We start from the raw sequence: 26,594 nt of genomic DNA, 5'->3' as shown, positions 1-26,594 counted from the left end.
TGTTTGAAAGGTCAAACTTTAATTCTTTCATTTTCAATATCGATGTGGAAAAGCACATCAGCATCCTGGAAAGTAAAGAATAATCATCGACGTCCCAGGAATCTTATGCACTTTCCACGCTGTTAATGGGCACATGGCTAGTATTTCCTCTTCTGTAAATTCATACGGATCTTTATTGAAGACTACTCCCCTTCCTTAACTAAAATTAGGTGGGGTTTGACATCTAACATATCCTCATCACTACTTGTCTTAAGGTTAGACAGTATTACTGATTGCGTGAATGATTTTGCATGGATTAGGAAGCTATTTTTCCCAAAGCGAGATATATCACCTGGTGCAATGGTTCCTACCTTTTTCCGAATTAGTTTGCTAATTTTAAAATAATTCCCATTACTCCCTTTAGGCTCAGCAACAAGTGGCTTGTTGGTTTTGGCTTTCTTTGGGGGAGCATAGTAAAATTGATATCTTTCTCAAACCAGTCAGCAGGTCTATATATATCCAATTAGTTTGGTATCTTATCACATAGGGACCCATGACATTTTAAAGTTATTAATTTTGATATTATTGATGTTACATATTGCATTGAATGCTTCATGATTATTATAAGTTATCCATGAATGCCATTTTTCATTTCTAAGTTTCATTCTAATTTCTTTTATCACTCCATAGCATCTGAATGCTTTATATAGCATATCATAATCAGTATTTATTGGAATTTGGGTAACATGAAGGATTCGAAGTTTCCCTTTATTATCCGACTTAATTGGTTTTAATACATTAGTAGAGGGGTCCTTTTTTGTTCCTAGGTCGTCAACAGAATTTTCCTTAATTGAATTAGCAAGAGGACGTCAACAGTGCTGGGGGGAAAGTCAGCATATCCAGGGGATGGGGGTTCGTTACTTAAAGAATCCATTAGACGAGAGAGAGAAAAGGGTTAGTTTGTTGTACCTGCTCGAGAATATTAGGCCAACACACGTCAGAAAGGAAATTTGCACTCTCCACTATCAGCACAATGTGTACTTCCCAAATGGTCCACTCCATACCCCACCCGAAGGATAGCATCAAAACAGATATAGAGACACATGTGTAAGCTGAACCCACCTGTTAGGACTGGGACCATTTAACTATGGAATCATCCTCCCCATATCTGCAATGACGGGCTTCCGCCCAAAAGCCGAGAGTCCTACGCCAAGCGTTGGATCCCCCTGGATTCTGAAGACCCAACACTTGAGAATAGTTCCGCCAAAAAGGTCCAAACCATCTTCGGGATGGCTGAGATCATCCAATACTCTCACATATAGCTTTGAATGCAAATACCTCCCAACCACTACACCTTCTCCAATTCATCAAAGCAGGGCAGCAATAGCAAATATATAACCATCCGTGCCAGCAGTTATAATGGATGTAGAAACATCCAAGCCAAAGGAAAAAGAAAAATTAATAAATACATATATATATATAATAGGGGAAACCTTTCTCGTGGAGTTGGTAAAGCAACACGAAAAAAAGTTTATAAAATCAGGACAAGGTCGAATTAATATTGAAAGAAAAAGATGATTGATTGATTGATTTAAGGTTTTCAGGCATCCTGACATCTAAGGTCATTGACGCCGAAGAAAAAGATAAGAGAAATTTAGATTCGAACTGGGGGAGCAATTTCCCCAAGTTCAAGAGCCCTCTTGCCCATCAAGTGTGCCGTGCTGAAGCTCAATGACTTTATCAAGGCATTCTCTCATTAAGAGGGCTCCTGGTTTTAGAATAAATAGCACGGCTGAAGCTCAATGACTTCATCAAGGCATTCTCTCATTAAGAGGGCTCCTGGTTTTAGAATAAATAGCACGGCTGAAGCTCAATGACTTCATCAAGGCATTCTCTCATTGAGAGGGCTCCTGGTTTTAGAATAAATAGCAAATGAATTCCAGTAAGTTTCAATAAAATAATGGCACATATAAATCAAGAGATTTTTAGACAAAAACTGGATTTTCTTACAAATAAAATGGTAACAGAATAAATTTTGACAATTAGTATCCCTTTCCAGTAATAAGGGTGAAGACACCCAAGGGTTTGTGAACAGACCAATTATAAATACTCCACATTTAGACACATTATTGATTTGAAACAATCTTTTGTAATGAGTATGAAGTTATACTGTATTTTGTTTTAAAAAAAATACAGTAAAACTTCATACTTGCTGGTCTTAAGACCACACTAAACTTTAAATTGATTGAAGGCAACGAGTTTACATAGAAATTAAAAACAACTGAACACAAAATGCGGTGCTTAAGAAAAAAAAAAAATTATCAAGCCAATGTCTTATTTCAAATTTCTCATTCAGTGATGAGAAAATTTATACCATACATGCTTTTTGGGTAAAAAAAAAGCTTAAATTCTTCTTGATGCTAATGACGTAAGGGTAATCTTGAGATTATGAAATTCACTTCTAATCTTGATAGTCAGATCAACTCGAATTTTTCCTGATGCAAATTTTTTAAACAATCTTGATACTTTGAAATTCATTTTCATTCTTGATTGATTGATAGTCAGATCAACTCGAATAAGACGTACTGCATTGCAGACCGTGAAGAATTACCTGTAGAAATAAATTAAGTATTAAAAACATTGACTTTTTTGTTCATTCAACATCAAATTCACTTATTACTAAGCTAAGCAAAAACCAGATCACAATGAACAAGCTAGCAAAGCAAAGCAAGTTATTTTACTACAACATTTAAATATATGAGAATAAATACTAAAAAAATCCTAGCTATATCTACAAATGAATGAATAATTACATACATACATACACTAAGGCACTTCCCCAAATTTTGGGGGGTTGCCGACATCAAACAAATTCAACAAAAAAGGGGACGTCTCCTCTCTCTGTTCCTCCCAGCCTGACAAGGGACTCAATCGAGTTCGGCTGGTACTGCTAGGGTGGCACAGCCCACCCCACCCTCCCACATTATGAATAATTAGTAATTAAAAATTGAAAAACAATGGTGGTTACAATTTCATTAAACTGAAAGACAAAAAGGCCAAAATGGAAAAAAAAAAACCACATTCAATACTTGACGACTTCCAACAAAACACCTCGACAGGATTTCAATTGGATATAGAGAATCTAGCCCATATGAAGTACAAAGAGGCAAGACAGCAGGGTGGGAGAAAGAAAGCTGGTATAATAAAGTAGAAACACCTAAAAATAATAAAGTAGAAGCGCCTAGAGTCCGACGGCAAAAAAGACAAACTAAATTAGGGCACAGGAGCTTTCAAAAGCAAGTAAAATGAAGGGACTCGATAGTTGATGCTGAAATTTATTAATAAAACTACAGTTTAGGAAATCATTTCTCCAATTCTATTATCTGTCACTATATACTGTGGCCGCGGGGGCATATAAAAATTAGAATAGCGCCAACGTTATCCCTGCGTGTCGTAAGAGGCGACTAAAAGGGACGGGATGAGGGGGCAGGGAACCCCCTCTCCTGTATCTACATCCTGTGAGACAGCAACAAAGAGATGAAGCTGGGGGGGAGAGTGACTGCTCCCCGCACTCTAGTTTTGGGTAGTTTCATTTGTTGATGTCGGCTACCCCCCAAAATTGGGGGAAGTGCCTCGGTATATGTATGTATGTATGTATATACTGGCTGCTGGAAGATGCCCAGTACAGTATCATAAAATACTCTTCACTAAACAATAAAATTGCTTGTTGAATTATCTCATGTTCTTATCTAGCCATCTACGTATTGTGCGCAGCAGTAACAAATGGATGCCTCAAGTAGTCACTTCAAAACAATGCTGTCAAATCTTGCAGTACTTCAGTACTGTTTGTTACCTATGCACTGCAGTAAAGGTTACAGTACTATACAGAGAGTCTGAGTACCTTTAGCCACACTTTGCATTGTTCAAACCTGATGAAAATTAACATGTTCAGCAATTGGCCTTTAGTAAATTCATTAATAACCAACATGAAAACACAAAATGACAGACTAGGTTAGGTTATGAGGAAATGGGTTTGTGTGCACTGAAGGCAGAAATTTCAGAACACGACTGAATTATAACTACGTTTTCACCTCCAAGAACCGCTCGGTTTAACTTCCTTTCTTACAATTACGTTTTACACCATCAATTGCTGTAATTGTGTCATTTGTACCTCTTCCGGTATATCTAGGGTGCCACAATTTTGCCAATTGGCCCCCTGAAAAGCAATAGTCTGACATAAACATTGCCAGACTCAAAACTGTGCCCTTCCCATCACAGGATCGAATGAACTGCGGCTGCATATATTCCCGCACGACTACTGTACGTTAAGCATGTTTTCAGTAATTCTGTCAATTACTTTAACCCTTTTACCCCAAAAGGCCGTACTGGTACATTTCACAATAGCCATCCCTTTACCCCCATGGACGTACCGTACGTCCTTGCAAAAAAATGTTACAAAAATTTATTTTTTCATATTTTTTATATTTATTTGAGAAAATTCAGGCATTTTCCAAGAGAATGAGACCAAGCTGGCCTCTCTATGACAAAAATTAAGGCTGTTAGAGCAATCTAAAAAAAATATACTGCAAAATGTGCTGGGAAAAAAATAACACCCTGGGGGTTAAGGGTTGGAAATTTCCAAATAGCCTGGGGGTAAAAGGGTTAAAGTAGATTTATGCACATCATAATAATCTAATGAAAATTGTACTTTTTTTTTATCTTTCCACAGCAGTCTATTCTAAATTGGTTTGCTACAGTCATTGGGTCCCCTGGTTACATAGTGCTACTCATCCAGTAGTTACTATGACGATACCAACCCTCATTCACAAATATACCAGTCCCCTGGTTACATAGTGCTACTCATCCAGTAGTTACTATGACGATACCAACCCTCATTCACAAATATACCAGTCCCCTGGTTACATAGTGCTACTCATCCAGTAGTTACGATGACAATGCCAACCCTCATTCACAAATACACCAGTCCCCTGGTTACATAGTGCTACTCATCCAGTAGTTACGATGACAATGCCAACCCTCATTCACAAATACACCAGTCCCCTGGTTACATAGTGCTACTCATCCAGTAGTTACGATGACAATGCCAGCCCTCATTCACAAATACACCAGTCCCCTGGTTACATAGTGCTACTCATCCAGTAGTTACGATGACAATACCAGCCCTCATTCACAAATACACCAGTCCCCTGGTTACATAGTGCTACTCATCCAGTAGTTACGATGACAATACCAGCCCTCATTCACAAATATACCAGTCCCCTGGTTACATAGCGCTACTCATCCAGTAGTTACGATGACAATACCAACCCTCATTCACAAATATACCAGTCCCCTGGTTACATAGCGCTACTCATCCAGTAGTTACTATGATAATACCAACCATCATTCACAAATATACCAATCAATTCAAATGGTTTTATATGATAGTACATATTACACTATCACCAGGCTTCAAAATCCTACCTTACAATTTGTAATATACCTAATTAAATGCTTTCAAGTACCTGACAACTCAATTCCTTGAACCACAATGACTAAGAATTATATTCTAATTTTCCTTACCATAAGCAGATATTACAGCTATAAAGGTCAACAGTGGTACCAATTTATGTGAGGAATTTGATGACATAAGCATGTGAATTATAGTACAGTTGGATGTATAAATTTTGGTACGCATCATGACAGGCTAGACATATCCAGTAACATGACAAATTCATAATACAAACCTTTAGTTATTTATATATGAAAGGGATTTTGACGAAGGAAAAATCTATTTCTGGACGAGGAACCTGTGTCGCCCAGTGAAACGCTCCTTATAGCACCATTTCGAAGTCATAAATACTGCTAAATATACCAGAGAAAAAAGATGCATGGAATGCCACGAATAAACCCAGCTCGCTCACTCTAATTGAGCGTCGATACAGTAACTGGGTCTTGTTAGAACCACGACCAAAGGTCCCTCACCAGTTAGTCCTCTCCTTCATCAATATCCCTCGATACACGAGGTGCCGTTCTACATCCGACTACTGCCCGCTACTACGACTACCCTCACCCCATCCCGTACCTTTCCCAAATATATCTTTCGGCAAAGCTGGAAGGAAACCAATTAGACTTTTCAGTGGGAGGTGGCAACCCTAGCCATTACTTGGGTAGGGGGCTACCGGTGATACCAGCCACCTGTACATAACTCACGGAGTGATGAGCTAGTCACTTTTTCTTCTTGGTTTGTAGAGAGCGGACGTCTCCTCTCTCTCCTTCTCAAGGCTCCCACAGACACTGATGAAAATTGTTGTTTTACACTCATTTTACACTAACTTTCTCTTTCTCAAGTGTGATTGTGCTTAGTTGATGATGTGTACATGCCCTGGTTCCGGAGATAGTACTTGCGGGACCTTCACATCGTCGGTAGACACCGACCCACATTCTTTGTGAGTAACCTTGAAATATAGCAATGTAATGCTAAAAAAAATGGTTCTAATTCCCAAACTATAGGTATATACTAATTTCCATTCCACCTGATTATAAATATCTAATGTAACTCCAGAAGGCAAGAGAGGAGTTGGAAGATCCTGGCCTACATGACTGAGGACTGTGAAGCATGAGGTAGAAGATGATGAATGGAGATGTGTCGATTTAAATCCTGAAGATAGAGATGACTGGCAAAATCTAACCAAGGCACTTTGCGTCAATAGGCGTAGTAGGAGATAGTGATAATGATGATTGTATGCTATCTTTTAATAAATATTCCGATACCAAATCATAAAAGATCTTTAGTCAGCGAGATATTGCTTCCTACATTGTTGCAGTGCCCGATATACACCAAGGGGCTCCAACAGGGAAAATAACCCAGTGAGGAACAGAAATTAGTTAATAAATAAACTATATATGAAGTAACAAATACTAAATTAAATAAAATACCTTAAAATTAGTAATAGCTTTAAAATAGATCTTTCATATATGAACTATAGAATTTTGTGAAGTCAAAGAAAGGTCTTTGTTCATTCGCTGTTTATACAAAAGTTGACAAGTGATCGCACACGTCTTAACAATAATTCGCCTTTGGATTAGATTGAACACAGCCCCCTCCAAACAATAAAAAACCATTCCTTCAAAGGGTTACACATTATTATTAAAAATACTATAACCTAGGTCTTGTTTAGTTAAGGGGATTGCTCTAGTTTTAGGTGTGCACTATAAAGAAAAGTTAATGAAAGCAAATCGTGTTACGGACATGTTGATGATCTAGAGCACACTGCAATCCTTTTTTAAACGTCTCTCAAGTTACTTACGAGATGATTTTCCAATGTTCTTCACTTATTCTATGTAATATGAAGGGGATTAACAATGTGATAATGATGACAACCCTGCTTATTTGACACCATTTTGGTAGTCATATAGGTTCTCTCGTTCTTTTTGTATACGAAATCACTACTGTACCGTAATAGCCAGCGGACATGAAGGTGCCGCAATGGCGCCCTTCACGGTCTGGACAAAGTGGCATGGTTGGACCTTGTGGGTAGGAACACCTGAAAGAGAAACAGAGAAAAGAAATTAATTCCAGCTAGCTAAGGTTAACTGGAGAGTGAGACACGTCTACACTATACTGAGCCAAAATAAAAAGTGACGGGTGGGAGCAGTGGGTGAACACAACACCCCCCCAACTAGCAGGTTAGTTAACCCTTTTACCCCCAGGCTCTTTGGAAATTTCCAGACCTTAACCCCCAAGGGGTTATTTTTTCCCCAGCACATTTTGCAGTATATTTTTTTTTAAATTGCTCTAACAGCCTTAATTTTTGTCATACAGAGGTCAGGTTGGTCTCATTCTCTTGGAAAATGCCTGAATTTTCTCAAAAGATTATCAAAAATATGAAAAAAAAAATTTATAGCATTTTTTTGCAAGGACGTACCGGTACGTCCATTGGGGTAAAGGAAGGAGTTTTGTGAAACGTACCAGTACGTCCTTTGGGGGTAAAAGGGTTAAACCCTGGTTAACTTTAGTTTTGACTAGTTTTCAGCTCCGCCAAAATAATGTTAGGTTAAAGAGCGGAAAGTTTGTATCTTGCGTCGGGACAACTCCTGCTAGAAAAAAATCTATAGCTAAAAACAAAACAAATCACTGAAAAGGACAAATTCATTGATAATTTGTATTTTTCCCTAACTAATACAGACCTAGAGTTATTTATGTGGATGATCTTTCAGCATAGCTGGAAGGTAGCCATTAGATTTAAACTGCGAGGTGGCAAGCCTGCCTACCACTTGAGCGGTAGGGTGGGGGTAGCTGGGGGGGAACTATAGCAGCTCCAGTCAAGATAGATGATAACCTCTGGGGTAAAGGAACATGTTCCTTTAGACTTGAAGAAAGGTCCGGACTAATAGGTACATTAGCGAACCTATTAGGAGAGCAGAAGAGGACTCATCGCTTGAGTGCGCATGCACACCAAGACGCAATACCTCCTGAAGCTTCTCCTTTGACGGGGAACACGTCAACCACAAGGAGGGCCACAGTAGACGAACAGCATCGTCTGAGAGGTACTCCCCTGTGGATGGCTCCCTCACTGCCTCTCTAGGGGAGACAATGGGAGGAGACCCCAAACGAGGTTGTCCCAGCATTACCAGGGTGCCACTCGTACTTGACTTCTTCCACTTCGAGTATTACCCCAAACGGAGAGAATCCATTCTAAACTTCTTTTTCTGCCCACCAAACCTCACCCACTGGGAGGGAGAACACTCCCAGCACACTACAAGGAGATTCCTTCTAATACAATTAACCTCGGCACGAAGGACAGACACTGTGTTGATCTGGCTCCTCCGAGGACACGAGAGTGCTGTACCGGCGCCCTTCACGGCCTGGAAAAAGTGGCATGGTTGGACCTCACGGGTAGGAACACCTGAAAGAGAAAAAGAGAAAAGAAATGAATTCCAGCTAGCTAAGGTTAACTGGAGAGTGAGACACGTCTACATTATACTGAGCCGAAATAAAAAGTGACTGATAGTCACCAGTGGGTGTGGAGCAGTGGGTGAACACACCCCCGTCAACTAGCAGGTTAGTTAAACCCTGGTTAACTTTGACTAGTTTTCAGCTCAGCCGAAATAATGTTAGGTCAAAGAGCGGAAGGTTTGTATCTTGCGTCGGGACAACTAATGTTCATATAAAACCCCTGCTAGAAAAAATCTATAGCTAAAAACAAAACAAGTCACTGAAAAGGACAAATTCATTGATAATTTGTATTTTTCCCTAACTAATACAGACCTAGAGTTATTTATGTGGATTATCTTTCAGCATAGCTGGAAGGTAGCCATTAGATTTCAACTGCGAGGTGGTAAGCCTGCCTACCACTTGAGCGGTAGGGTGGGGGTAGCTGGGGGGGAACTATAGCAGCTCCAGTCAAGATAGATGATAACCTCTGGGGTAAAGGAACATGTTCCTTTAGACGTGAAGAAAGGTCCGGACTAATAGGTACATTAGCGAACCTATTAGGAGAGCAGAAGAGGACTCATCGCTTGAGTGCGCATGCACACCAAGACGCAAGACCACCTGTAGCTTCTCCTTTGATGGGGAACACGTCAACCACAAGGAGGGCCACAGTAGACGAACAGCATCGTCTGAGAGGTACTCCCCTGTGGATGGCTCCCTCACTGCCTCTCTAGGGGAGACAATGGGAGGAGACCCCAAACGAGGTTGTCCCAGCATTACCAGGGTGCCACTCGTACTCGACTTCTTCCACTTCGAGTATTACCCCAAACGGAGAGAATCCATTTTAAACTTCTTTTTCTGCCCACCAAACCTCACCCACTGGGAGGGCGAACACTCCCAGCACACTGCAAGGAGATTCCTTCTAATACGATTAACCTCAGCACGAAGGACAGACACTGTGTTGATCTGGCTCCTCCGAGGACACGCAAGCACTGTACCGGCGCCCTTCATGGCCTGGAAAAAGTGGCATGGTTGGACCTCACGGGTAGGAACACCTGAAAGAGAAAAAGAGAAAAGAAATTAATTCCAGCTAGCTAAGGTTAACTGGAGAGTGACACACGTCTACACTATACTGAGCCGAAATAAAAAGTGACGTTTAGAAAAAAAGTGACGTTTAGAAAAAAATCTACTGCTAACAACCAAACAAGTTACTGAAAATGACAAATTCTGAGATAATTTGCATTTTTCCCTAATAAAAACCTGGAGTTATTTATGTGGATTATCTTTCAGCGTAACTGAAATCTAGCACCTCTGGGGTAGAGGAACACGTTCCTTCGGACGTGAAGGAAGGTCTGGACTAATAGGTACATTAGCGAACCTATTAGGAGAGAGAGCAGAAGAGGACTCAGCGCTTCAGTGCGTACGCACGCTCAAACGCAAGACCTCCTATAGCTTCTCCTTTGATGGGGAACCCGTCAACCCCAAGGAGGGCCACAGCAAACGAACAGCGTCGTATGAGGGGGACTCCCCCGTGGAGGGCTCCCTCACTGCCTCTCTAGGGGAGACAATGGGAGGAGACTCCAACCTAGGTTATCCGTGCGTTACCAGGGCGCCACTCATACTAGACTTCCTCAACTTCGAGGCTGACCCCGAAGGGGAAGAATCCTTTTAAACTACTTCTTCCGCATACCAAACCTCACACACTGGGAAGGGCATCCACTCCCGACACACACTAAACTTCAAACACGAGTGACTTCGGTACAAAGGACAGAGAGTGAAAGGATCATTCTCCTCCGAGGACATGAAGGTGCCGCAACGGCACCCGTCACGGCCTGGACAAAGTGGCGTGGTTGGACCTCACAGGCAGGCTCACCTGAAACAGAGAAAGAGAAAAGAAATTTGTTCCAGTCAGTTTAGGTTAACAAGCAATGATGTAGGGATCACCATGTACCATAGATCGTACTCTGAAATGAGAAAAAATAAACATTTCTTTAAAATAACTTAAATAAATTAAAAAAACAAAATGGTGGTAGCTAGAACACAATTATTAAGATTAAACTTTTCTGGATTAAGTTCTGAAAAAAAAAATGTAAAAAAAAATTATTAGGTTTCCTGAAAAAGATATAAATTCTACATGCAAAAATTACATATAAAGACGACTCTGATGATAACGACGAAGACTTAGACGAACTCAATGACGAACACTTAGACGAACTCAATGACGATGACTTAGACGAACTTAATGACGATGACTTAAGACGAACTCAATGACGATGACTTTGACTAAGACTTCAATATGAAGATAACATCAACTCCGATAACTTCAACGACGACCTTGTTTGTAGCATGCATTTTGAAATGCATCCACCTAAAAGAGAAACTTGATGCACCTTTAGTCGAACCACATGGTCCTACAAAATGGGAGGAATAAATGTGGTTGAGGAATGAAGCTGGTGTTTGTAAAACACTAGCATTCCACGAAGGCAAACCTCTTCCTTCCCACTAGGTCATGTTGAAATATCCCACCCGGAGATATTTTTCTCCTTTTGTTCCTACTCTAACTCTCCACTAGAGTAGGAGACACATCTTCTGGCATGAACAGATAATGGAGTTCTTGTGCTAAAACCACACATCTTCTGGCAAGTCACATTATAGTGGCAATTGTGTGCTTAAATCAGACATCTTCTAACAGTTCACATTATATTTTGGATTTTTCTAGTCAGACTGGGGGATTCCAGGACCCCCTATGAATGCAGTGCATTGAAGTATATCATATCGGAACAAATTGTCATTTATAAAATATCACTTCTATCATTTTGTAGATCATACTCTGAAAGACAAAAAAAATAAATTAACTATACAGTAACACAATAATGAAGAACATTTTCTTCCAAATAAAGTTCTCCAACGAATCATACTAAAAAATACCAGCATTATAGAACAGGCTAATATATAAATCAGCCTTCAACACAATGTTTGGGTTAAAACACCCTATTCTTTATTTTATAGATAGCCCTTTTCTTAAAGCCTTTCAAGAGCTTTGGAACACTAATTGCAAGATTCTGCAATGTCTTCTGGGAGAGTTTATCGCAGGTACTCCTAATACCTCACGGTAGGTCTGCAACTGGTTAATCACTTGCAGGATGACATTAGGTCACACCCCAGGGTTCCATAACGTTCGTTTCTCAAGTTCCTCAGGAGTCTTGTCCTTCCTGGCGAGGATTCCCGACCTAAATCCCAGGGTAAACAGAGTGGGAACGGGGAGTAGCTTACAAGCGTTTCCCGATGTTCCGAATGGAATAAGTTGAGTGATGGTGAAAACCTTCATAAAATATCCTTTCCAACATGCGATGATGCTGGGATCACCATGTACAGTAGATCGTACTCTGAAATGAGAAGTAACACATTTCTTATATAAAGTTTAATAAATTAAAAAAACAAGTGGTGGTAGCTAAAACCCAATTCAATTTTTCCGGATTAAGTTCTGAAAAAAAAAAAAAAAATGTATAAAATAAACTTATATTTCCTGAAAAAGATATAAATTCTACAAGCAAAAATAACATATGAAGACGATGACTGATAATAACGACGAAGTGTCTGATGAATTCGATGACAACTAAGAAATATGGTAACATCAACGACGACCTTGTTTGTAGCATGCATTTAGAAATGCATCCACCCAGAAGAGAAACTTGATGCACCTTTAGTCGAACCACATGGTCCAATAAAATGGGAGGAATAAATGTGGTTGAGGAATGAAGTTGGTGTTTGTAAAACACTAGCTTTCCACGAAGGCAAACCTCTTCCTTCCCACTAGGTCATATTGAAATATCCCACCCGCAGATATTTTTCTCCTTTTGTTCCTACTCTAACCCTCCACTAGAGTAGGACACTCATCTTCTGGCAAGCACAGATAGTGGAGTTTGTGTGCTAAAACCACACATCTTCTGGCAAGTCACATTATAGTGGCAATTGTGTGCTTAAATCAGACATCTAACAGTTCACATGATATTTTGGATTTTTCTAGTCATGACTGGGGGATTCCAGGACCCCCTATGAATGCAGTGCATTGAAGTATATCATATCGGAACAAATTGTCATTTATAAAATATCACTTCTATCATTTTGTAGATCATACTCTGAAAGACAAAAAAAATAAATTAACTATACAGTAACACAATAATGAAGAACATTTTCTTCCAAATAAAGTTCTCCAACGAATCATACTAAAAAATACCAGCATTATAGAACAGGCTAATATATAAATCAGCCTTCAACACAATGTTTGGGTTAAAACACCCTATTCTTTATTTTATAGATAGCCCTTTTCTTAAAGCCTTTCAAGAGCTTTGGAACACTAATATCAAGATTCTGCAATGTCTTCTGGGAGAGTTTATCGCAGGTACTCCTAATACCTCACGGTAGGTCTGCAACTGGTTAATCACTTGCAGGATGACATTAGGTCACACCCCAGGGTTCCATAACGTTCGTTTCTCAAGTTCCTCAGGAGTCTTGTCCTTCCTGGCGAGGATTCCCGACCTAAATCCCAGGGTAAACAGAGTGGGAACGGGGAGTAGCTTACAGGCGTTTCCCGATGTTCCGAATGGAATAAGTTCAGTGATGGCGAAAACCTTCATAAAATATCCTTTCCAACAAGCGATGATGCTGGGATCACCATGTACAGTAGATCGTACTCTGAAATGAGAAGTAACACATATTTCTTATATAAAGTTTAATAAATTAAAAAAACAAGTGGTGGTAGCTAAAACCCAATTCAATTTTTCCGGATTAAGTTCTGAAAAAAAAAAAAATGTATAAAATACTTATATTTCCTGAAAAAGATATAAATTCTACAAGCAAAAATAACATATGAAGACGACGACTGATAATAACGACGAAGTCTCTGATGAATTCGATGACAACTAAGAAGTATGGTAACATCAACGACGACCTTGTTTGTAGCATGCATTTAGAAATGCATCCACCCAGAAGAGAAACTTGATGCACCTTTAGTCGAACCACATGGTCCAATAACATGGGAGGATTAAATGTGGTTGAGGAATGAAGTTGGTGTTTGTAAAACACTAGCTTTCCACGAAGGCAAACCTCTTCCTTCCCACTAGGTCATATTGAAATATCCCACACGGAGATATTTTTCTCCTTTTGTTCCTACTCTAACCCTCCACTAGAGTAGGACACTCATCTTCTGGCAAGCACAGATAGTGGAGTTTGTGTGCTAAAACCACACATCTTCTGGCAAGTCACATTATAGTGGCAATTGTGCGCTTAAATCAGACATCTAACAGTTCACATGATATTTTGGATTTTTCTAGTCATGACTGGGGGATTCCAGGACCCCCTATGAATGCAGTGCATTGAAGTATATCATATCGGAACAAATTGTCATTTATAAAATATCACTTCTATCATTTTGTAGATCATACTCTGAAAGACAAAAAAAATAAATTAACTATACAGTAACACAATAATGAAGAACATTTTCTTCCAAATAAAGTTCTCCAACGAATCATACTAAAAAATACCAGCATTATAGAACAGGCTAATATATAAATCAGCCTTCAACACAATGTTTGGGTTAAAACACCCTATTCTTTATTTTATAGATAGCCCTTTTCTTAAAGCCTTTCAAGAGCTTTGGAACACTAATTGCAAGATTCTGCAATGTCTTCTGGGAGAGTTTATCGCAGGTACTCCTAATACCTCACGGTAGGTCTGCAACTGGTTAATCACTTGCAGGATGACATTAGGTCACACCCCAGGGTTCCATAACGTTCGTTTCTCAAGTTCCTCAGGAGTCTTGTCCTTCCTGGCGAGGATTCCCGACCTAAATCCCAGGGTAAACAGAGTGGGAACGGGGAGTAGCTTACAGGCGTTTCCCGATGTTCCGAATGGAATAAGTTGAGTGATGGCGAAAACCTTCATAAAATATCCTTTCCAACATGCGATGATGCTGGGATCACCATGTACAGTAGATCGTACTCTGAAATGAGAAGTAACACATATTTCTTATATAAAGTTTAATAAATTAAAAAAACAAGTGGTGGTAGCTAAAACCCAATTCAATTTTTCCGGATTAAGTTCTGAAAAAAAAAAAAATGTATAAAATAAACTTATATTTCCTGAAAAAGATATAAATTCTACAAGCAAAAATAACATATGAAGACGACGACTGATAACGACGAAGTCTCTGATGAATTCGATGACAACTAAGAAATATGGTAACATCAACGACGACCTTGTTTGTAGCATGCATTTAGAAATGCATCCACCCAGAAGAGAAACTTGATGCACCTTTAGTCGAACCACATGGTCCAATAAAATGGGAGGAATAAATGTGGTTGAGGAATGAAGTTGGTGTTTGTAAAACACTAGCTTTCCACGAAGGCAAACCTCTTCCTTCCCACTAGGTCATATTGAAATATCCCTGCCAAGAGATATTTTTCTCCTTTTGTTCCTACTCTAACCCTCCACTAGAGTAGGAGACACATCTTCTGGCAAGCACAGATAGTGGAGTTTGTGTGCTAAAACCACACATCTTCACATCATATTGGCAATTGCCTGCTTAAATCAGACATCTTCTAACAGATCACATAGTTTACATTTTTCTAGTCATGACTGGGGGATTCCAGGACCTCCTAAGTATGCAGTGCATTAAAGTATACCATATCGGAACAAATGGTCATTTTTGAAATAATGATAACACTTATCATTTTATAGATCATACTCTGAAAGACAAAAAAAAAATAGTAAATTAACTATAACAATTATGAAGAACATTTTCTTCCGAATAAAGTCCTCCAAAGAAAGACTAAAAAATACCAGCATTATAGAACAGGCTAATATATAAATCAGCCTTCAACACAATGTTTGGGTTAAAACGCCCTATTCTTTATTTTATAGATAGCCCTTTTCTTAAAGCCTTTCAAGAGCTTTGGAACACTAATTGCAAGATTCTGCAATGTCTTCTGGGAGAGTTTATCGCAGGTACTCCTAATACCTCACGGTAGGTCTGCAACTGGTTAATCACTTGCAGGATGACATTAGGTCACACCCCAGGGTTCCATAACGTTCGTTTCTCAAGTTCCTCAGGAGTCTTGTCCTTCCTGGCGAGGATTCCCGACCTAAATCCCAGGGTAAACAGAGTGGGAACGGGGAGTAGCTTACAGGCGTTTCCCGATGTTCCGAATGGAATAAGTTGAGTGATGGCGAAAACCTTCATAAAATATCCTTTCCAACATGCGATGATGCTGGGATCACCATGTACAGTAGATCGTACTCTGAAATGAGAAGTAACACATATTTCTTATATAAAGTTTAATAAATTAAAAAAACAAGTGGTGGTAGCTAAAACCCAATTCAATTTTTCCGGATTAAATTCTGAAAAAAAAAAAAAAAAAATGTATAAAATAAACTTATATTTCCTGAAAAAGATATAAATTCTACAAGCAAAAATAACATATGAAGACGACGACTGATAATAACGACGAAGTCTCTGATGAATTCGATGACAACTAAGAAATATGGTAACATCAACGACGACCTTGTTTGTAGCATGCATTTAGAAATGCATCCACCCAGAAGAGAAACTTGATGCACCTTTAGTCGAACCACATGGTCCAATAAAATGGGAGGAATAAATGTGGTTGAGGAATGAAGTTGGTGTTTGTAAAACACTAGCTTTCCACGAAGGCAAACCTCTTCCTTCCCACTAGGTCATATCGAAATATCCCTGCCAGAGATATTTTTCTCCTTTTGTTCCTACTCTAACCCTCCACTAGAGTAGGAGACACATCTTCTGGCATGAACAGATAATGGAGTTCTTGTGCTAAAACCACACATCTTCTGGCAAGTCACATTATAGTGGCAATTGTGTGCTTAAATCAGACATCTAACAGTTCACATGATAGTCTGGATTTTTCTAGTCATGACTGGGGGATTCCAGGACCCCCTATGAATGCAGTGCATTGAAGTATATCATATCGGAACAAATTGTCATTTATAAAATATCACTTCTATCATTTTGTAGATCATACTCTGAAAGACAAAAAAAATAAATTAACTATACAGTAACACAATAATGAACATTTTCTTCCAAATAAAGTTCTCCAACGAATCATACTAAAAAATACCAGCATTATAGAACAGGCTAATATATAAATCAGCCTTCAACACAATGTTTGGGTTAAAACACCCTATTCTTTATTTTATAGATAGCCCTTTTCTTAAAGCCTTTCAAGAGCTTTGGAACACTAATTGCAAGATTCTGCAATGTCTTCTGGGACATTTTATCGCAGGTACTCCTAATACCTCACGGTAGGTCTGCAACTGGTTAATCACTTGCAGGATGACATTAGGTCACACCCCAGGGTTCCATAACGTTCGTTTCTCAAGTTCCTCAGGAGTCTTGTCCTTCCTAAATCCCAGGGTAAACAGAGTGGGAACGGGGAGTAGCTTACAGGCGTTTCCCGATGTTCCGAATGGAATAAGTTGAGTGATGGCGAAAACCTTCATAAAATATCCTTTCCAACATGCGATGATGCTGGGATCACCATGTACAGTAGATCGTACTCTGAAATGAGAAGTAACACATATTTCTTATATAAAGTTTAATAAATTAAAAAAACAAGTGGTGGTAGCTAAAACCCAATTCAATTTTTCCGGATTAAGTTCTGAAAAAAAAAAAAAATGTATAAAATAAACTTATATTTCCTGAAAAAGATATAAATTCTACAAGCAAAAATAACATATGAAGACGACGACTGATAATAACGACGAAGTCTCTGATGAATTCGATGACAACTAAGAAATATGGTAACATCAACAACGACCTTGTTTGTAGCATGCATTTAGAAATGCATCCACCCAGAAGAGAAACTTGATGCACCTTTAGTCGAACCACATGGTCCAATAAAATGGGAGGAATAAATGTGGTTGAGGAATGAAGTTGGTGTTTGTAAAACACTAGCTTTCCACGAAGGCAAACCTCTTCCTTCCCACTAGGTCATGTCGAAATATCCCTGCCAGAGATATTTTTCTCCTTTTGTTCCTACTCTAACCCTCCACTAGAGTAGGACACTCATCTTCTGGCAAGCACAGATAGTGGAGTTTGTGTGCTAAAACCACACATCTTCTGGCAAGTCACATTATAGTGGCAATTGTGTGCTTAAATCAGACATCTAACAGTTCACATGATATTTTGGATTTTTCTAGTCATGACTGGGGGATTCCAGGACCCCCTATGAATGCAGTGCATTGAAGTATATCATATCGGAACAAATTGTCATTTATAAAATATCACTTCTATCATTTTGTAGATCATACTCTGAAAGACAAAAAAAATAAATTAACTATACAGTAACACAATAATGAAGAACATTTTCTTCCAAATAAAGTTCTCCAACGAATCATACTAAAAAATACCAGCATTATAGAACAGGCTAATATATAAATCAGCCTTCAACACAATGTTTGGGTTAAAACACCCTATTCTTTATTTTATAGATAGCCCTTTTCTTAAAGCCTTTCAAGAGCTTTGGAACACTAATTGCAAGATTCTGCAATGTCTTCTGGGAGAGTTTATCGCAGGTACTCCTAATACCTCACGGTAGGTCTGCAACTGGTTAATCACTTGCAGGATGACATTAGGTCACACCCCAGGGTTCCATAACGTTCGTTTCTCAAGTTCCTCAGGAGTCTTGTCCTTCCTGGCGAGGATTCCCGACCTAAATCCCAGGGTAAACAGAGTGGGAACGGGGAGTAGCTTACAGGCGTTTCCCGATGTTCCGAATGGAATAAGTTGAGTGATGGCGAAAACCTTCATAAAATATCCTTTCCAACATGCGATGATGCTGGGATCACCATGTACAGTAGATCGTACTCTGAAATGAGAAGTAACACATATTTCTTATATAAAGTTTAATAAATTAAAAAAACAAGTGGTGGTAGCTAAAACCCAATTCAATTTTTCCGGATTAAGTTCTGAAAAAAAAAAAATGTATAAAATAAACTTATATTTCCTGAAAAAGATATAAATTCTACAAGCAAAAATAACATATGAAGACGACGACTGATAATAACGACGAAGTCTCTGATGAATTCGATGACAACTAAGAAATATGGTAACATCAACGACGACCTTGTTTGTAGCATGCATTTAGAAATGCATCCACCCAGAAGAGAAACTTGATGCACCTTTAGTCGAACCACATGGTCCAATAAAATGGGAGGAATAAATGTGGTTGAGGAATGAAGTTGGTGTTTGTAAAACACTAGCTTTCCACGAAGGCAAACCTCTTCCTTCCCACTAGGTCATATCGAAATATCCCTGCCAGAGATATTTTTCTCCTTTTGTTCCTACTCTAACCCTCCACTAGAGTAGGAGACACATCTTCTGGCAAGCACAGATAGTGGAGTTTGTGTGCTAAAACCACACATCTTCACATCATATTGGCAATTGCCTGCTTAAATCAGGCATCTTCTAACAGATCACATAGTTTACATTTTTCTAGTCATGACTGGGGGATTCCAGGACCTCCTAAGTATGCAGTGCATTAAAGTATACCATATCGGAACAAATGGTCATTTTTGAAATAATGATAACACTTATCATTTTATAGATCATACTCTGAAAGACAAAAAAAATAGTAAATTAACTATAACAATTATGAAGAACATTTTCTTCCGAATAAAGTCCTCCAAAGAAAGACTAAAAAATACCAGCATTATAGAACAGGCTAATATATAAATCTGCCTTCAACAAAATATTGATTATTAGGGCAAACCACCCGTTCATGAGTTTTTGGACCCCATTATATAAAGACATTTATGGGCGGCCCCAGTACGATACTGGGGTTTTAAGGGCGGGGGAATGTCGCAAACGAGAGATTGACAGCAATAATAATGGTCAGAAATGCAAAATAAAACCAAGATAACCAGTTGGAAAAATATATGGATCATGTAAGTGGCTGAACATGGGCCAACTATGATTATTTAACACATTTGAGATTTGTAAAAGGGTACAGAACCTAACAAACCCCCCTAACCTAACTTAGCAGTTCCCAGGTCGCAACCCCTAGCCGGGCCAAGCCCCGGCCCCCCTTCCAAGGTCACAACTCCCAGCCAGGAGCAAGCCCCCAAACCCCCTTACCAGGTCACAAACTAAAGCAAAATCACAATTCACAAATAGATCCTTACCTTAAGTTTGGGAGGTCGAAGCCTGTGGGTCTTCAGTTGACAAAGGAAGAACTGTCACTGACCCTGTCGTAAACGTAGATGGGTAGGGGTACAGTTTGGTGGCTTGAAGCAGGGAATTAGACCTCTTGTGCTGCTGGAAAAATAAGCACACTTTAGTTTGCTAATCATTGAAAAAACCAAACTGAACATTAAAATAAGTATCAATAAATTTTACCTGGCAGATAAAGACATAAAGAGATAAATATTGAATAAAATGAATCACTGTGGATTACGCTACCCGTCTTAATATAATGTTGTATGAAGGGCACAAGGGTCTCTGCATTTCTTGGTTGGTCCACCAAAGGGACCAAAAACTTTGCTCTCCCGCTCCATGCTACCAGACAAAAGCCTACCTCTGTTATATTTCGACCTCCCACACTTGAATTCATCCACTTCGACGACACTGCCAGGCCCACCAATACCCGGCAAGTTCTGGCAGTAATTTTCCGCGACTTCCGAACAATAAGACATCCAGTTAACCGAAGTTTGTAATGTCCAGCCAAGGTTATAGGTGACATCGTCGTGCGAAAAGGCCCTTTCAAGGAAATGATTCACGAACAGCAGTATTTCCCATGATTCAACGTGAGCCTTTTCCAAGAAAGTACCCTTAAATGAGGTTACAGAAAAACCGCATGCACGACGCTTTTCCTTCTAAGCAACCTTGACTGATCGATAACAAGCCCACTGATTAACTTGAGATCTAAAGACACACGGCTGCTGGCAGGAAGGGCATTGAATGTCTGAAGGGATGACTCCATGGTTCTGTAGGAACTCATATACCCCTTCAATTTCTCTGAAAAAGAGGGAATGTATCTCCCACTCCCTCAGACAACAACCTTGGCATATGGAAAAACAGTGGGGATAGGTGTTGTAAAAGAACATAACGGAACTTATGAAGAACTACTTATAAGCTGCTAATTGGTTTGAAAAAAAAAAAACACCTGACAGATATGTCATTATAAATGCACAGGTGGCTCCGCAATAAATGGAAAAAAAAAAACGCATGCAGAATAAGTCCCCTTCAGTCTCTCAAAGGTAAACAATGGACCTGGGGTAAAAAACATACCTTACATTTAAATCGACCGATACGGAAGTTATTATGACCCAGCCCACATTAAACATATAGAGAAAGACAACAAGCTAGCCAGCACTCGTCCATTTCTTATAAGCGAATTTAATTTTCGCTAGCAATTAAACTATATATGAACCTTGCTTTTTTTAGGATTGTGATATCCTATTTGGTAACGTTGCTGACTGGGGTTCGAGTCCCGCTCGAACTCGCTAGTTCCTTTGGTAGCTGCAACCTCACCATCCTTGCGACCTAAGGTTGGGGGATTTGGTGGTGCCTATGGGTCCACCAGTAAATATAAGATACTTTAATTTCAAGTCAAATACATGATCCATATATTTTTCCTACTCGTTATCTTGTGTTTTATGCATTTCTTACTTTGATTGTTGGGGCAAACCACCCAATTCATGAGTTTTTGGACCCCATTATATAGACAACTATGGGCGGCCCCAGTACGATACCAGGGTTTTAAGGGTGGGGGAAGGTCAGAAACGAGAGATTTACAGCAATAATAATGGTCAGAAATGCAAAATAAAAACAAGATAACCAGTTGGAAAAATATATGGATCATGCAAGTGGCTGAACATAGGCCAACTATGATTATTTAACACATTTGAGATTTGTAAAAGGGTACAGAACCTAACAAACCCACCTAACCTAACTTAGTAGTTCCCAGGTCGCAACCCCTAGCCGGGGGCAAGACCCCGGACCCCCTTCCCAGGTCACAAAGTAGAGCGAAATCATAATTCATAAATAAATCCTTACCTTAAGTTTAGGAGGTCGAAGGCTGTGGGTCTTTCATTGACAAAGGAAGAACTGTCACTGACCCTGTCGTAAACGTAGATGGGTGGGGGTACAGTTTGGCGACTTGAAGCAGGGAATTAGACCTCTTGTGCTGCTGGAAAAATAAGCACACTTTAGTTTGCTAATTATTGAAAAAACCAAACTGAACATTAAAATACGTATATTAATTTTTACCTGGCAGATAAAGACATAACGAGATAAATATTGAATAAAATTTTCTTTTTGAATTCCGCCATGGAGAACGCAACTCTTGATATCCCGCCACAGTCTCTTAAATGAAAACAATGGACAGAGTAAAAAACATACCTCACATTTAAATCGACCGATACGTAAGGTATCCCTTTTACCCCCAAAGGACGTACTGGTACGTTTCACAAAAGCCATCCCTTTACCCCCATGGACGTACCGGTACGTCCTAGCAAATAAATGCTATAAAAATTTTTTTTTTCATATTTTTGTTAATTTTTTGAGATACTTCAGGCATTTTCCAAGAGAAAGAGACCAACCTGACCTCTCTATGATGAAAATTAAGGCTGTTAGAGCAATTTAAAAAAAAATATACTGCAAAATGTGCTTAAAAAAAATAACCCCTGGGGGTTAAAGGTTGGAAAGTTCCAAATAGCCTGGGGGTAAAAGGGTTATTATGACCCAGCCCACATTAAATATACAGAGAAAGACAACAAGCTAGCCAGCACTCATCCATTTCTTATAGCGAATTTCATTTTCGCTAGCAATCAAACTATATATGAACCTTGCTTTTTTTAGGATTGTGTTAGCCTTATTTGGTAACGTTGCTGACTGGGGTTCGAGTCCCGCTCAAACTCGTTAGTTCCTTTAGTAGCTGCAACCTCACCATCCTTGCGAACTAAGGTTGGGGGATTTGGGGGTGCCTATAGGTCAACCTACTGAGGCATCAGCATCCATTACCAGGCCCTCCCTGATCCTATGTATTTATAGTCAGTCTCTAGGGCATTGCCCGGCTTGCTAGGGCAATTCCACCCTCCCCTGCCTCTGCCATTCATGAGTAACTCAACACCTGGCTCGCCTCTGTACTGACAAGAGATGAGCATCATGCTCTGCGTGTAAGCCGAGAAGCCAAGTATTTTAGCAGACAAACCTCCGATTACTCAACCACCTCTACACTACCCGATTACAGTTCATAATTCTATCTTTCAACATTTCCTGACACTCCTATAATTAATTCCACTTATTTACAGAAAATGGACATCTGTGCATTGCATCTTAAAAACTATTATATGAAGGAACATGTTGTCAAACTACCCCCAAAACAGCATTAAAGATATGGTAAAGGATAGGTTAGGATATGTTAGGTCTGATACCCGAGACTATCGATCTTTTTGGCTGGTGAATCTCTTTGCAATAACAAACGATCATTCATTTAAATTAAACCACAAAAAAAATTACCTTGGCAAAGAAAACGGTATAAACCCATTTTCTACTCGTTAGCACTGAACTGTACTATAACAATTTCTATGTTCAACAAATTTCATTAGAGTTGTATTGTATTACAGGGTGTGATTTCAAACAGAAAATATGTATTCCTATAGTAAATAACGTGATTTAACCGAATTTGACCTTTATGTCAACCGCAAACAAACAGATCAACCAATTCGACTAACTTTAAGTTGCGAATTGGTTGCTGTTAAGGATGAAATGAAAGTGAAAACCGGTTAAATCACGTTATTTTCTAACTTTAAGTTGCGAATTGGTTGCTGTTAAGGATGAAATGAAAGTGAAAACCGGTTAAATCACGTTATTGTCTAACTTTAAGTTGTGAATTGGTTGCTGTTAAGGATGAAATGAAAGTGAAAACCAGTTAAATCATGTTATTGTCTAACTTTAAGTTGCGAATTGGTTGCTGTTAAGGATGAAATGAAAGTGAAAACCGGTTAAATCACGTTATTGTCTAACTTTAAGTTGCGAATTGGTTGCTGTTAAGGATGAAATGAAAGTGAAAACCGGTTAAATCACGTTATTGTCTAACTTTAAGTTGCGAATTGGTTGCTGTTAAGGATGAAATGAAAGTGAAAACCGGTTAAATCACGTTATTGTCTAACTTTAAGTTGCGAATTGGTTGCTGTTAAGGATGAAATGAAAGTGAAAACCAGTTAAATCATGTTATTGTCTAACTTTAAGTTGCGAATTGGTTGCTGTTAAGGATGAAATGAAAGTGAAAACCGGTTAAATCACGTTATTGTCTAACTTTAAGTTGCGAATTGGTTGCTGTTAAGGATGAAATGAAAGTGAAAACCGGTTAAATCACGTTATTTTCTAACTTTAAGTTGCGAATTGGTTGCTGTTAAGGATGAAATGAAAGTGAAAACCAGTTAAATCATGTTATTGTCTAACTTTAAGTTGCGAATTGGTTGCTGTTAAGGATGAAATGAAAGTGAAAACCGGTTAAATCACGTTATTGTCTAACTTTAAGTTGTGAATTGGTTGCTGTTAAGGATGAAATGAAAGTGAAAACCAGTTAAATCATGTTATTGTCTAACTTTAAGTTGCGAATTGGTTGCTGTTAAGGATGAAATGAAAGTGAAAACCGGTTAAATCACGTTATTGTCTAACTTTAAGTTGCGAATTGGTTGCTGTTAAGGATGAAATGAAAGTGAAAACCGGTTAAATCACGTTATTGTCTAACTTTAAGTTGCGAATTGGTTGCTGTTAAGGATGAAATGAAAGTGAAAACCGGTTAAATCACGTTATTTTCTAACTTTAAGTTGCGAATTGGTTGCTGTTAAGGATGAAATGAAAGTGAAAACCAGTTAAATCATGTTATTGTCTAACTTTAAGTTGCGAATTGGTTGCTGTTAAGGATGAAATGAAAGTGAAAACCGGTTAAATCACGTTATTTTCTAACTTTAAGTTGCGAATTGGTTGCTGTTAAGGATGAAATGAAAGTGAAAACCGGTTAAATCACGTTATTTTCTAACTTTAAGTTGCGAATTGGTTGCTGTTAAGGATGAAATGAAAGTGAAAACCAGTTAAATCATGTTATTGTCTAACTTTAAGTTGCGAATTGGTTGCTGTTAAGGATGAAATGAAAGTGAAAACCGGTTAAATCACGTTATTGTCTAACTTTAAGTTGTGAATTGGTTGCTGTTAAGGATGAAATGAAAGTGAAAACCAGTTAAATCATGTTATTGTCTAACTTTAAGTTGCGAATTGGTTGCTGTTAAGGATGAAATGAAAGTGAAAACCGGTTAAATCACGTTATTGTCTAACTTTAAGTTGCGAATTGGTTGCTGTTAAGGATGAAATGAAAGTGAAAACCGGTTAAATCACGTTATTGTCTAACTTTAAGTTGCGAATTGGTTGCTGTTAAGGATGAAATGAAAGTGAAAACCGGTTAAATCACGTTATTGTCTAACTTTAAGTTGCGAATTGGTTGCTGTTAAGGATGAAATGAAAGTGAAAACCAGTTAAATCATGTTATTGTCTAACTTTAAGTTGCGAATTGGTTGCTGTTAAGGATGAAATGAAAGTGAAAACCGGTTAAATCACGTTATTGTCTAACTTTAAGTTGCGAATTGGTTGCTGTTAAGGATGAAATGAAAGTGAAAACCGGTTAAATCACGTTATTGTCTAACTTTAAGTTGCGAATTGGTTGCTGTTAAGGATGAAATGAAAGTGAAAACCAGTTAAATCATGTTATTGTCTAACTTTAAGTTGCGAATTGGTTGCTGTTAAGGATGAAATGAAAGTGAAAACCAGTTAAATCATGTTATTGTCTAACTTTAAGTTGCGAATTGGTTGCTGTTAAGGATGAAATGAAAGTGAAAACCGGTTAAATCACGTTATTGTCTAACTTTAAGTTGCGAATTGGTTGCTGTTAAGGATGAAATGAAAGTGAAAACCGGTTAAATCACGTTATTGTCTAACTTTAAGTTGCGAATTGGTTGCTGTTAAGGATGAAATGAAAGTGAAAACCAGTTAAATCATGTTATTGTCTAACTTTAAGTTGCGAATTGGTTGCTGTTAAGGATGAAATGAAAGTGAAAACCGGTTAAATCACGTTATTGTCTAACTTTAAGTTGCGAATTGGTTGCTGTTAAGGATGAAATGAAAGTGAAAACCAGTTAAATCATGTTATTGTCTAACTTTAAGTTGCGAATTGGTTGCTGTTAAGGATGAAATGAAAGTGAAAACCGGTTAAATCACGTTATTGTCTAACTTTAAGTTGCGAATTGGTTGCTGTTAAGGATGAAATGAAAGTGAAAACCGGTTAAATCACGTTATTTTCTAACTTTAAGTTGCGAATTGGTTGCTGTTAAGGATGAAATGAAAGTGAAAACCAGTTAAATCATGTTATTGTCTAACTTTAAGTTGCGAATTGGTTGCTGTTAAGGATGAAATGAAAGTGAAAACCGGTTAAATCACGTTATTGTCTAACTTTAAGTTGCGAATTGGTTGCTGTTAAGGATGAAATGAAAGTGAAAACCAGTTAAATCATGTTATTGTCTAACTTTAAGTTGCGAATTGGTTGCTGTTAAGGATGAAATGAAAGTGAAAACCAGTTAAATCATGTTATTG

At 38.6% G+C, this 26,594-nt stretch overlaps 1 long non-coding RNA gene across 4 annotated transcripts in view; it reads right to left on the bottom strand.

Annotated features, from left to right (window-relative positions):
* Positions 1–1,677: 1,677 nt before the first annotated feature.
* The window catches only part of LOC137635806 (uncharacterized), a 36,958-nt gene continuing 12,041 nt past the window's right edge, over positions 1,678–26,594 (bottom strand). For 2 of the 4 annotated variants that reach the window (XR_011042791.1, XR_011042793.1), the window contains exons 3-5: positions 22,002–22,131; positions 20,129–20,258; positions 1,678–2,590 (exon numbers count right to left, since the gene is read on the bottom strand). This is a non-coding gene — a long non-coding RNA (uncharacterized lncRNA). Of the gene's footprint in view, positions 2,591–20,128; positions 20,262–22,001; positions 22,135–26,594 lie in introns of all 4 variants that reach the window. The other 2 variants (XR_011042794.1, XR_011042792.1) reach the window with 2 other exon arrangements.

The sequence above is a fragment of the Palaemon carinicauda genome, unplaced genomic scaffold (genome assembly GCF_036898095.1).
Source record: "Palaemon carinicauda isolate YSFRI2023 unplaced genomic scaffold, ASM3689809v2 scaffold178, whole genome shotgun sequence".
Taxonomy (NCBI): Eukaryota; Metazoa; Arthropoda; class Malacostraca; order Decapoda; family Palaemonidae; genus Palaemon; species Palaemon carinicauda.
The sequence above is the reverse complement of the archived record's forward strand: the minus strand, read 5'-3'. Positions and strand labels throughout refer to the sequence as shown.